Here is a 14406-nt window from a genome sequence, read left to right as displayed (position 1 = left end):
GTTAAAAGTTGTAGATTCTGATTTCTTTATCTTCTTTTTAGTTGGAGTCACTAGGATAGTAAGATCCAACCACAACCAAATATCACACGACAAGTGTCAATGAGTCAATGACACCTACTTTTAGAGTGTGTTTGGATTGAGGGATTTGGAGGGAAGGGAAGGGAAAGGAAGGGAAATAGAGTTTCCTTCTAATTCCCTTGTTTGGATAGTTTATTAAAAATTAAGGGGAGGGATTTGAGGGGATTTGGGAGGAAGATTTCATTAAATTTTTGTTAAAATTCTTTCTCTCCAAAATGGAGTCATTTGGAGGAAAGAGATTACTAATTAAGTCATTTGTAAGTTAAATATCTATTTTACCCTTGTACATAATATTTTAACATAAAAATAAGGATAAATTAGTAAATTAAACAAATTTTCTTTCCTTCTTTTTTTATCTATCCAAACATGGGAGAGGGAAAAATAATCCCCCTTCCCCTCCCTTCCCTTCTCTCCCCCTCCCCTCCATTCCCTTCCCTTCCTCCCAAATCCCTCAATCCAAACACACTCTTAGGTAACTCGTATGTATTTAATTGTACTCAGTAACCAATTGTTCGATTATGCATGTGTCTCACTTGATCAGACTAGTGATCAGGAGGTTGGCATTTTGTATCCACACAGGTATAAAATGTGAATTTTGGGGTCTCTAAGATATACCTCATGGGACGTTCTGACGCTCAAGTCAACTCGGTAGACAATAAAATTATCGAGATTGCTCAGTACTTGAAGCTCTCTCTTTAACTAATAGTGAACAGTGATAATGTGAAAGATTTACCTATCTCCTTTCATATGACTTTTGAATTATTGATTACCCTTGATTGCGGACAAAATTTCTAGGGACGAATCCCCTAAAGATCTCTTGTAGATTTCCTTATTGTTCGGTGATGAGTGCTTCTCGGTAATCGAGGTATTTTGGTCAACTAAGGTTTTTGACAGGGGTGGATCCACTCACAGCCAAGGGTGGGCGACCGGCCCACCTTAAAAAAATAGTTGTAATAATACATATATTTTTAGAAAAATAAAATCACTAGAAGATTTTGCAAACATTAGCCGCTTATGTAATGTGTTGGACCCAATTGATATAGACCAAGTTTAATAACGAATACAAGCCCAAGTTTCCAACAATAGTCTCCCACAACTCTAGTAGATCACAATTAACTCACAACTATATCAACCGAAAACCAAGTTTTAATAACTTAGTATAGACCCAGCTCTTAGCAGCCCACAAACAAACTAACTATTAACACTAGTATTGACTTTACCAGTGGCAACTGCAATCGTTGAGGGAGCATTTTTCAGCTATGAAGATTTTGAAGCAGCGATTGCGAAATTAAATAGGGGATGAATGACTCAATGATTGTCTAGTTACATATATTGAGAAAGAAGTGTTTGATCAAATTCCGAATGAGGTTATTATCCAATATTATCAAAACATGAGAACTCGAAAAAAACAATTGTAAAGGTTTTATCAAATTTATGGATATGATTTTTACTTTTATTTTAACGTTATTATAGTGATATATATAGAACTTAAAAAAAAATTTCGATAACGCTGCCCTCAGACCTCAGCACTAAATCCACCCCCTTATATCCAATGCTGAGTCTGTCCCTAGTTTCTGAGATTATGCTTGTCAGGCCATTCCGAATAGTATAGGCCCAGATGCTCCCAATTCAGATCTCCAATTCGATCTCTTCCTCAGCCTAAGAGGTGATGTGTAAGCATCTCGAATATATTATTAATGTTATTAATTAAGAGAAATGTTAATGAGTGTCTTTAGGCTAAGTAAGAATAAAAAAAATGCATTGGAACATAAAAATGACATATTTTAAGTTTCAAAAAATATGTGTTTGTCACATGACATATTAAGAGTTGTAGTTCAATCCTTAAAACATCGTTAGAGAACTCGTTAACACTACCCATTAATGATAATTATATTTATAACAATGAAACACAAAGCAGGTATATACGGTGTTAGGTGGCGGAGATCGAAACGAGTCAAACGACATAGAAGGGCGAGTTGCCGGGGGGCGGAGCTTGTGCCACATGTCGGTGACAAGTGTGTGTGCCCCTTGTTTTCTGTGATTAAACAAACAATACTTAGGTCATAGAAAAGTAGCGAAGGCAGAGAGGGGGGGAGCCGTATACGGAAGAGGACCATACCATACGGCTTTGTCCGACACTACCACGGATTACCACCCTGTGCTTGGGCCCCATTTAAAGTAACTAACATTTGCCATCTTCTGTTTCTCGTCTTTTCTTTTCATTTATTTATTCCCAAATTTTTTTTTTAAAAATAAAACTGTATTTTGGGCCCCAACAACCCCTTCTCTGCCCTATGACTTAATTGCCCTCCTCTGCCTTCTATGTTCAGTTTACAAATTGACCTCCATTGATGCAACTTTGTTAAGGGTGGCAAAAAAAAAAATTTTTGGGTCGGATAACAACGCGTATTTACGAAATATTTACATATCTGGACCTAATTGTATTGAATTTAGAGGTACTTAACTTATCAAACTCAGATTATTTAAATCTGGTAAGTAAATCGAACATAACATAACGGGTTAGAGTTCGAATAAGATTTCTATGTTTGGACCGACTCGGTTTTAAATCGAACAAAAAATTTGTGTTTGAACTAGATTTTGACATATAAATTAGGTCCGAATTTGGTATATGGATCGGAAAAATTTGGTCATCTGAATCGGATAGAGTTTTTCACCCTAACCTTCGTGATAAGGAAGCAATCTAATAGGGGTATGATGGTCAATTGAAGAAATTAATACAAAAGTGGAGAGTGGCATTTTGGATATTGGGAGCACAAGCGAAGGGTACGTAGGGAATGAGATGGTCATTGGTCACCGTCAGAAGACCCGGTTTGTCTCCTCAGAAGTGGATCCTCGCACGTTATGAATGTCAAGAACTACAATATTACAACAATTGAAGCGTCTTCAAGTCCAAGGCCCTGATTGATAAGCTCATCTGAGCTGGTCTTCGCCCACCAACCGCCATTTTGTAGCTTCAACTTTGTGCTTCTTTTTTGTGGTTCTCTTGCCCAGTTTTGTATTTTACCAGTCCATGTTCGAATTCCTGAGTTTCGACATATAGTTCAAATGAGAGTCTGCATTACACTTATCAAGTTCTAATTTTTAAAACTGGGTTTACTTGCAATCTGATTTTTTACCACAAAAGGTGGGAACTTTATTGCTTCATCGTTGGATTTGAGTAGTTGAAGTGGGTTTTGTCAAGTATTGGTTCAAACCCATGAAGAATTTTCAGTGGTTTAAACAAATCTCCAACAATGGAAAAATCAAGAGGCGGCTCTCACTGGGAGAGTACAACAGAGCAGTTTCTTGGTCCAAATATTTGGTGTCATCAGGAGCTGCGATTAGGGGAGAAGGAGAGGAGGAGTGGAGTGCAGATATGTCCCAATTGTTAATAGGAAATAAGTTTGCATCTGGAAGGCATAGTAGGATCTATAGAGGGATATACAAACATAGAGATGTTGCGATTAAGCTTATAAGCCAGCCTGAGGAGGATGAAGACTTGGCTGCTATGCTTGATGGACAATTCACTTCAGAGGTGGCCTTGTTGTTTCGGTTGCAGCATCCCAATATCATCACTGTAAGGCCATTTTCTTTTATGCAATCGTTGTTTTTTCTCTGTTTTCATTTTTAGAAGGCTTGATATTAATATTAGGAGTGTTTCCATTATCACAATTTGTGAAATGAGCTCTTGCTCAACCCAACCAGCATGTGCGAATGTCACCTTGCGTTATCTTCTGCATTGGGTCTCGGTTGAGGTCTGAACTAGTTCATGAGAGTTGCAAAGTCTTCCATATGGCCCGGGTTTACCAACCAGTTTGTCCGGTGGACTGCTGGGTGGTGGGTTGATATCATAGTCCAATTCTGGTGCTCTTTTTTTTTTTTTTTGACTGATTTGCTGTTTAAAGTTTTGATGAAGGAACATTCAGTTTTGCTTAGCATAGAAACATGCTTTTTGTTGACTTAAATTCATAATGTTTTCTGGTGTTGAAGAAATGCTTTAAGTCAGTATTTATTAGTGCCTGTGGATCATTTCCTACAGTTATATATAGTCCATGTGCAATATTTATTGTTGCTAGTCTTTCACTCTGCCGCTTGCATTGAATGTTCTTGCTCACTTTACTAGCGTGGCCTGTGGGGTTTCCATCCACGTGCTTGCAGTTTTCCAAAGACAAATCTGATTCTCTAACTCTCGTTATTGCTATGGTCAACAGTTTTTCTTTGGCTTGCAGTCAATGTTTTTATTTCCCATTTTAGGAGCCGGAGAGGTACCAGAGATTGAGGCCTGAGTGTTTTAGAAATGTATAGTGCATGCTCAATAATGTAAAGAAAATTGGAAACTGTAGAATGACTTTGCCTTTGCAAGGAAACTCACTTTATTTCTTAAAGTGATTTGAGTCTCTATAGCATGTTTAATTGTTTTTGTGCTAAAGGCTCCACCTTGGTGCCAAATTCAAGAAATCACTCTTTTCCTGTTCACAATGAAAAAAAAGTGCCTTTAAGTAAAGAATGTGAAATAAAGGCAAAACTGGTCAAACATTTAGCATTGCTGTATAATCTGAGTTGGAGCAATGTTGTGGGAGATTAGATATAGTCTATGCCAATGTGTAAAAGGATAAAATAAGCTTTGTGCCTTGAATTGATTCTCTTTGCTATGTATGGAGACATCCAACTCATTATGCAGTAACTACGTTCATTTGCACACCACACATCCTCAACAATCTTGATATTTTAAAGTAATTCGAGTGCAAATTACAGGAATCAGAGCTTTTACTCATAATCTTCCAAGTGTGTTTTTTTTTTTTTTTTTTGAAAACCACTGAGAAATATGCTTGTAGTTGGAATCGAGCCTTGGACACATATATGTCTAACCAGCGATTGCCAACCAAGCCTCCTCTCGTTGTATAATGTTCCAAGTGTTAAAACTGTTAATATATATACATATAGAATAGCTGCTTCTTTTTTATTTTTTTTATTTTCTAACCTTCATGCTTTGGATGGGGAATAATTCCCTCCTATTTTGACATAGAGTGTTTTCTAGAGAGTTTTTTGGTGCATCGCATTAGTTCTTTATCCTTATGTGCTCTTGTCTTTCATAACGAGGAATAGAACTCTGTTAATATTCAAATAGCTTAGGCATTTCTTGGTTTTCCTTAGTTATCCTATTATTTCCCTGGTCACTTGTATCCTTTCTACCTTTTTGATGCAGTTTATTGCAGCTTGTAAGAAACCTCCCGTGTTTTGTATAATCACCGAGTATTTGGCTGGAGGCTCATTGCGAAAATACCTCCACCACCAAGAGCCAAATTCCGTTCCACTCAACCTTGTTCTGAAGTTAGCTCTTGACATTGCCCGTGGTATGCAATATCTTCATTCACAAGGGGTACTTCATAGGGACCTAAAATCAGAAAATCTACTGCTTGATGAATATATGTGTGTGAAGGTGGCTGATTTTGGTATCTCATGCTTGGAATCTCAATGTGGTAGTGCAAAGGGATTCACAGGAACATATCGTTGGATGGCTCCTGAAATGATCAAAGAGAAGCACCATACCAAGAAAGTTGATGTTTACAGCTTTGGCATAGTGTTGTGGGAGCTTTTAACCGCAATGATCCCATTCGACGACATGACTCCAGACAGGCTGCATTTGCAGTCTCTCATAAGGTAATATGTCTTGATTAATTTCCGAGGCACAACATCCAATCATAGTGGTAAAACTTTCAATGTCTTCTCTGCTGGTATTTTCCAAATTTGAGCTGTTTGCATTTTATTAATTGTTTAATTTTTAGAACTTATGACCTGTGAAAATTGAGCGTGGATGTTAAATCTTGAAAATATAACCAGTTTGTCAATTCGACCTGCTTGAGATTGGCATCTGAGTAAACGACCAGTTTGTGACTGATTAGAGAGATTTTTATGCACCACACTTGTAGTCTACTAATTTTGGACAAGTTTGTTTAAGAACACATTATTTAAGTAAGCTTTGCACACTTGAGGTTACATTTCTTATGTTTATTTTCAAGATGAAAGGAACGACTGTAAAACTCTTGACCAAAATAGGTAGAGCCTAAGACAATTTGTCCTGATAAATGGATAGTATCTTTTCGGATATAGTTAGATTTTCATAGAACGTAGATCATGTGAACAAACTTTTCTTTCTCATTTTGCCATGTCGTTTAGTACAAACCTAGACTCTCTATTGCAACTTCCCTGCCTGTGCGTTCTAGGTTGCACTTTGAAAAGGAAAATTGACAGTGGAGAAAGATTGAAAATTTGAATTTTCTTTGATCGTAAATTTTTTTATAACAGGGTTGCTGAATAAATGTCCATTGGATGACACAGATATTAAGATGATAAGTAAAGCAAAGGGATAGAGTTACGATTAAATGCCCACAGAATAATAATTGATACTGTGATGACAGAGATTGAGAAAGATCAGATGCCAGTGGCTTCATATAGAAGAAAAGGTGACTTTGGTTGAGGATTGAAGAATATAAACATAAGAGCCAATCGTCTTGCATCCTATTTGAGAGATGATAACTAAGCATGGTAGGAAAAGGAAAATGAATTTCACAGCTATAAAAATGTGGCATAGCATGACATATTGAAGGGCAATGTCTAAAAAATGTAAATATAATACATTTTGTCGTTGATCCAAGCTGTTGTGAAGTGGCTATCATTGAGTTTGATCAGTTGTGTTGAGATGTTTTCAGGTGTGCTGATGAGTAAACTTCCATGGGAATTCTTGAGTTATTGCTAGAAGAACAATTGATGTCATTAGTGTCAAACTTGTCATCCTTAAAACATGGTAGGTAATGAGGACAACGTGAAATTGATTCCCTTGACTGAATTTTCTTGATGACAGAAAGGAGCCAAAAGTGTAGGGGCAGAGGGCATTTCTTTGCGGTATATTCCAATCATAACTCATCTTTAGCTTCAGATCTAAATGAAAACATCACAAGTAGGAAATAATGTTATCGCTCGTCAAAAGTTCTGAGTTCAAACACTTGGTTTTTGTTGCAAGCTTTACGTTCTCCATGTCATGGATATAGAATGTAGATCCTCATTTTCTTTACATGCTGGCAGTGTAGGAGGGAAGATGTTAATTAAAATGATGATGCTATTTTCTGATGCTCACCACTCTACATTGTCATGATTACATGAAAATGAATCGCTTTAACCTAATTTATTTTGTTCGATATAAGTTCTAAATTATAATGTTACAGTGCAACTACTTTCTGCTATCTTGCTCATATTTACGGAAAGGGTGACATCATACACAATTGTTAAGCACCGCCTGCGCTTGTGTTGCACAGGTTCATTTCATGCGACAACAGGCTGTTTTGCCATTACAAGTGATTATATTTCTAGAATGTATGAATGTTTATGAGAGCTACATATACAGATTGAGAAACAAGTACATTTTCTGTGTATTGTTTATAACTGTTTTTTCCACATTAGTTCTTATTTTCGCTCGTATGTACTTGTGTGCAGAATGCAAGACCACCATTACCTCCAGCATGTCCGATGGCATTTCGTCATCTCATTAACCGGTGTTGGTCAAGCAATGTGGATAGGCGACCACATTTTGATGAGATAGTTTCCCTTTTGGAATTTTATGCTGAATCCCTGGAGGAGGATCCTGATTTCTTTTCCATCTACAAACCTTCCTCAGATCTCACAATCTCGCGATGCTTACCAACGTGTATTGCCGGCGGGTCTAGCTTCTTCAAAAGCCTAGAACAATGAGTTTGTGTGTACCATATTGTTTTTCATATCTAGGCTTATATGTATGTAAGAAAAATGAAAGAGTATAATTACACTCTTTTCATTTTCCTTGTCTTAGATTATTGGATCAGAGCTGTTTCATTCCATATCCGGCCGGACTTAGTACCTCTTATGCTAATCCTATTGTAACTTGTAAGAACAGATTACTCCTCATCAATCTCTGTGGGTAATCTATATTCCTAATTCACATCAATTTATTAAATAAACATGCCAATGTGACAGAATGCTAATTGCCTACCTCAACAAGAGCAAGAGCTAATTTCCTGCATAAAGAAGAGGAGCGAGCAACTGCATTCAGTATTAAAAGTAGGGTTACATCATACTCCAAACGTACATTGAAGATACATTATTAACGTCTACCTTCTACGCCTCCGTTTCGGAAGCAATTTAGGATAACATATATACTCCTTCAAATTGTTTTGTTTGTTTACTAAACACAAATTTAAAGTAACATTTTTCCAGTAGCATAAATGTAGTATTTTAAATCAAGAATTTGAGTAGCATTTCGACTTTCCATCAAATAGTAAAATACCCGAATACCATTATCAATCATATTCCAAATATTCTCTGCTATAAACCAAGAAGTTTAATAATATGTAAGTTATAATAAATATGTCCCTCGATTGAACATGTCCCTAATTCGCTTGAATATGGAATAATTTGATAATTGATTGCTTCTATTTTAGAATGAATTTGTCATTGCATTTTGAAGCATATATGTTACTCTATGGGTCAAAATCTATTCTGGCCCCCGAACAACATGGCATAGACCCACAACCTAGAAGACGCTCAACAAACCCATGACTTGGGCAGAAGACTTTAAAGGCCCACGGCCTAGAAAACGCCCAACAACCTCACAGCTTGGACATGAGACTTTGCAATCCCATGGCCTAGAAGACACCCAACAAGTCCACAAAGTTATAATAAATATGCCCCTCGATTGAACATTTCCCTAATTCGCTTGGATATGGAATAATTTGATAATTGATTACTTCTATTTTATAATGAATTTGTCATAGCATTTTGAAGCATATATGTTACTCTATAGGCCAAAATCTGTTCTAACCCCAAAACAACATGGCATAGACCCACGACCTAGAAGACGCTCAATAGACCCATGACCTGGGCAGAAGACTTTGCAGGCCCACGGCCTAGAAAACGCCCAACAACCTCAGCTTGGACATGAGACTTTGCTAGCCCATGGCCTAGAAGACACCCAACAAGAGCCCAACAACTTACGGCCTGGGCAATCAACGACTCAACTTAGGCCCACGGCCTAAGCAGTCGTTCTATGGGCCCATGGTCTCCTCTCGAGCCCAACAGATCCATAGCATGGGCGACTGTAAACCACATAGGCAAACAATCTTGTAAACTCTTCCGTAGGCCCACATATTCCATAAGCTATCCAATAGGCCCGTGTTTTCAACAGACAGGTGTAAGCCCAAAGCCCAATTCAACTCGGCATCCATGTGCTATTGGTGGGTCATGTGAGTTAGACGCCTATAAATACCGAGGTTCCGCCACCTCAAAGGGAAATCCATTTTGGATGTATTACTTGCTCTCCCTCCATCTCTAGAATTACATTTTCGCTCACTAAAAGCTCTTGGTCACTCACTGACTTGAGCATCAGAGCTTTATTGACCGACACCACATCGATGTCGAGCTTTCACTCGATAGTTTCCTTTGATCTTTGTAGGTTGCTGCTAGCCTTAGATGATAAAACACTGATTGTAAAATCTCGTGTCTATAATTTGACACCCACCGTGGGGCCCCAGAAATCTATCTTTTATCAAAGCTCATACAAACAAACATGGCTGAAAATATTGCAAACCATCCGATCAACTTCGCATCATAGTTCATCGTGCTCACCGAAAACGTGAAAGAAAATTCTAGTAAGCTCAAAACCTTGGAGGAAAATAACGATGTGATCGGAGTCAAAAATAATACAAAACAATGTCAAGCAACCTAAAGCTCAGCTCACCCCTACACTGAGGACCTCATAAACCCGCTTGAGACAGGGGTTTGTCTCAATGTGGTCGTTCGACTTGACCATCGGGTGAGGCTTTGTCATCCAAGCTACTTCCAATTGACCATTGACCATATCTTCAGTACTATGATCGATCAGAATGTCAACTAAAACATGTTAAATATTGACCATATCTTCATACCATCATGAAGGGGGATCTCATTCTTGGAGGTATTAATTGCTCTCCCTCTATCTCTAGAATTATATTTTCTATCTAAAAGCTCCGAGCCACTCCAGTGACTTGATCGTCAGAGCTTTATTGGTCAACACCACACCAACGTCAAGCTTTCACTCAATGGTTTTCTTGATCTTTACAGGTTGCTGGTGGCCTTAGACGATAAGACATTGTAGAATCTCTTGTCTATAATTTGGCGTCCACAGAGGGGCCATAGCATTCTATCTTCTAGCAAATATCATACCACACGACAAGGCTAAAAGCATCGAAAACCTTTTGGTCGACTTCGTATCACAGCTCACCTACCTCACCAAACATATGAATGAAAATTCTAGTAGGTTCAAAACTTTAGGGGACAAGAACGATGCAATCTGAGCCAAAAATCAGGCTCTACAAGAACAAGTTGGACAATTTACGACTTCGCTCACCCCTATACCCAGGACCTCGGAAACCCACTTTGAGAGGGGTAGACTCGATGTGGTCGCTTGACCTTACAACACCATGCAAGACTTCATGTCGTCTGAGCTACTCCATATCAACAATCGACAATCCCTTCAGCACTACGATTGATGCAACTAGTCCTAATCCACAGCTGTTTACGAGATGATGTCAACCCCCAATAGAGCCATCGTTGAGTGCATTATACACCGCTACCATGAGCGTCAACCCTTATGGTGTATAGACTATGAGCCCCGACGTGCACTTCTCAAACACATTTTTCGATACAAATACGACACAAATGCTCGTGGAGTTGGAGGCAATCATCTAAAGGTTCTCAAGCATGCTATACCCAATTAGAAAGAATTAGTCGAGAAGTTTCACCGACTCCCCAAGACATGCCCAAGACATTTAGCTTCCTGAATATGAAGTCATTCGATGGAACATCGGACTTGGTATGACCAACACTATAATAGTTCATCAACCTTCCCAACAAGTCCATCAACTCATCGCACAACTAACAAACATCTTCATTGAAACAGTTTGCCAATAGTAGAAGACTAAGGAAAATTATAAACAACCTCTACCATATCAAGCAATACCAACCATGAATTAACTCATGAACATGCGAGAACTGTGACTCGACGGTTTAGATGAAAAACCGCTTGAGAGAAAATTACCTTAAAACCATAAAACACTCTCTTTCTGCTAATAATTCGTAATCCCTAATATGTAAATTTACCTTCAACTTCTCCAAAATTGCCCTACGCAATCCCTAAAACCTTTCTCTACTTCTCTCGAATCTGTTGAATCTCGATCTCTCTCTCAGGCCAGGTTCGTTAAGGGTTCACAGAGATTGGAGACATAGAGATTCATGGAGATCGGCGATATTCAAGGCTCTAAACATTTGATCGGAGACGCAGAGATTCACGATGATATTTATATCGACGACATTCAGTTGGTTGGGATACACAGATCGACGATATTCAAGGCAGATCGGAGATAGAAGAAGGCAGTCGTCTTTGTGGCTTTGTAGATCGCCTCTGTAGTGAAAGCTCACCTTTGTACTCTATAGTGAATGAAAGAGAAACTTCCGCTAGAATAAATTCAAGTCTCTTCTTTTGATGGAGACAAAAATAAATTCAAGCCCCTTTTTCAATAGAGACAAATAAATTCAAGGCACTAGAAGACTTTATTATTATATTTAATATTATTATATTTAATATTTATCTAAGTCTTGCTCGCTTAGTTTCTTCTACGCTTGCTTCATCCTTGTCGCTTATGGTATCGGAGCCAGTAGCAAGTCGTTGTATCTAATTAGGTAACAAGTGGTTAAACGTTGACGTTCAGTGCTGAGGCCGTGGTTGTGGTGTGTGCGGCTTGTAGGCTTGAAAGGATAGCCGTTGTATGCCGTTTTTGTTCTCCATAACAAGTAGGCATTGTTCTCAATTTTTAAACATGAGTTCTCTTTTTAGATCAACTTCTACTTCTAATTCAGTATCTGGCGATAGAATCGTCAATCAAGAAGAAATTAATCTCGAGGATTTAGATAGGTCAATTGATACTTGAGATATTCCCCGAGTAGAAATAAACAAAATTTAAAAAAAGAATCTAAATTATCTATTTTAAATCATTTGATTATATAATTAAAACTGAAGAAAGAGATGTTCCTCTTTTTAAATCTCATAAAACTATTCAATTATTCACTAAAAAATATGTAGCAAAATCTTTCTATAATATTCAACACCCAGAATCCAATGAGGGTTCTCACACGGAACAAAAGGAATCACCCCCAATGTCACCAACCTATTCACAAATGGTAGATAACTCTGACCATCCTGAATTAGGTGTCCTAGAAAGTGATTTTGTTATTGATAAAAATATTTACAAAAAGAATTTTATTCAAAAGCTAATGCTTTAAAACGTGAATGGTTTCTTGGCAATTATAAAGGACAAAAACGAGAATCACTTCAAAATGAATATTACGATTTTCTGAACGAATACAAAATACAATTATTATTTTTTGACTAGTTTGAAATGACCCTACCTGACATAGGTAGTGATTATCCTTTTTTCTCACACTCAGTCAATACTACTGCTAGAGTCCAAACATGGCATGATATGACCCAAAACACCATTATTGAATCAAACAACCACCATTAACCCAACTCAAAATAGATTACAAAAATATTTCAATAGTTGCTACCCCTTTTAAAATTGCAAAAACCGATAAAGAGTTTAAAATTTTAGTTGAACAAAATAATTTTACAAACCAACACTTATCTACTATTGGTCAATAGTTAAATACGATTGAGGATTACATACAAAAACCAACCCTTAATACTAGTATAGCAAAACCTGTTTTTAAACCTTATGAAATTCCACCAAAATTAGTAAAAACTCTATGTACAGAACATAGTGATTTTGTGGAAGAACTAGACAATAAATTGCATCAATTACGTAGTGATATTACCCATTTCCCTTCATTACAAATTCCTGACACCCCTGAATCATCTATAAAACCTGCACTGCACAATCTTGACAAAACTGTTAGTCATTTTGACAAATCTGATTTCGAAATTAACAAAATGAAATGGCAATCTCCACAAAAATTATATTACTCCAAAACTACTGCACCAGATCTTCTTTTAGAAGAAAAACAGACGAATCAAATGAAATACAATGCCAAAGCCATCTATGAATGGAATATAGATGGAATGTCTGACAACAATATTCTTAATCTCTTACAACAAATGACCATGGTTAGTAATGCTTACAAAACCAAAATGAATACTACCGACCAAGCCATTGCAAACTTAATCGTTGCTGGTTTCACTAGTCAACTAAAAAGATGGTGGGATTACCATCTTATGACATCCCAAAAAAATGAAATGCTTAATGCTGTCAAAACTACTTTTGATGGTACGATTATTAAAACAGAATTTGGTGAAGAAATCCAGGATGCTGTCGCAACCTTAATCTTCTCCATATCAAAACATTTCTTGGGAGATCTTTCTAGTATTACAGATAGGTCTTCTGAGCTCTTATCCAATTTGAAATGTAAAAAGCTTCATGATTTTCGTCAATACAAAGATACTTTCTTAACTCGAGTCATGATGCGTCCTGATAATAACCAATCCTTCTGGAAAGAGAAATTCTTAGCTGGTCTTCCAATTCTACTAGGTGATAAGGTTAGAGATAAAATTAAATCTATATATAATAATCAAATACCATATGATCAATTAACATACGGTGATTTAGTTAGTTTTATCCAAAAGGTAGGATTACAATTATGTTCAGATATTAAATTACAAAAACAATTAAAAAAAGAACAAAGTAAATACAATAATGAACTAGGTTCTTTCTATGAACAATTCGGCTACGAAGAAAAATGTTCCCAAAATAAAAGCATTTCAAAGGAGACTCGTAATTATAAGTCTAGATCTTATAACAATAAATACTATCATAAAAGACCTGACTTTTACAAAGAACCTAATTTTAGAAAATATAGGGTAGACAAGACATCTTCTAAGACAGATAAATTAAAACCAGATACAAAAACTATAGTATGTTATCAATGTAATACTCTAGGTCATATAGCAAAATATTGTCGAGTTAGTAAACGTATTAATGAACTTGAATTAGATGCTCCTATTCTTGCAAAATTAGAACTGCTCCTAATCAATACTGACAATGAAACAACTTCCAATCCTAGTAATACCGATAGCGGAATTCAAATAGATGATTTAAGTTCTTCTTCTCTTGAATGTAATATGCTTTCTCGAGATCAGGGATTCTTTTTAGATGTTGTTAATCACATTGATGATCCCGAAATTAAATTAGCTTATCTAGAAAAATTAAAACAAAACATAGTCAATCCAGACAAAGAAACTAAACATATAGT

At 36.9% G+C, this 14406-nt stretch overlaps 1 pseudogene; it reads left to right on the top strand.

Moving 5' to 3' along the window:
- The first annotated feature begins 2982 nt into the window (after window positions 1–2982).
- Window positions 2983–8087, top strand: LOC119986788 (annotated as a pseudogene).
- The last annotated feature ends 6319 nt before the right edge of the window (window positions 8088–14406 follow it).

This window comes from Tripterygium wilfordii, chromosome 20, assembly GCF_013401445.1.
Source record: "Tripterygium wilfordii isolate XIE 37 chromosome 20, ASM1340144v1, whole genome shotgun sequence".
NCBI classification, from domain to species: domain Eukaryota; kingdom Viridiplantae; phylum Streptophyta; class Magnoliopsida; order Celastrales; family Celastraceae; genus Tripterygium; species Tripterygium wilfordii.
The sequence above is the reverse complement of the archived record's forward strand: the minus strand, read 5'-3'. Positions and strand labels throughout refer to the sequence as shown.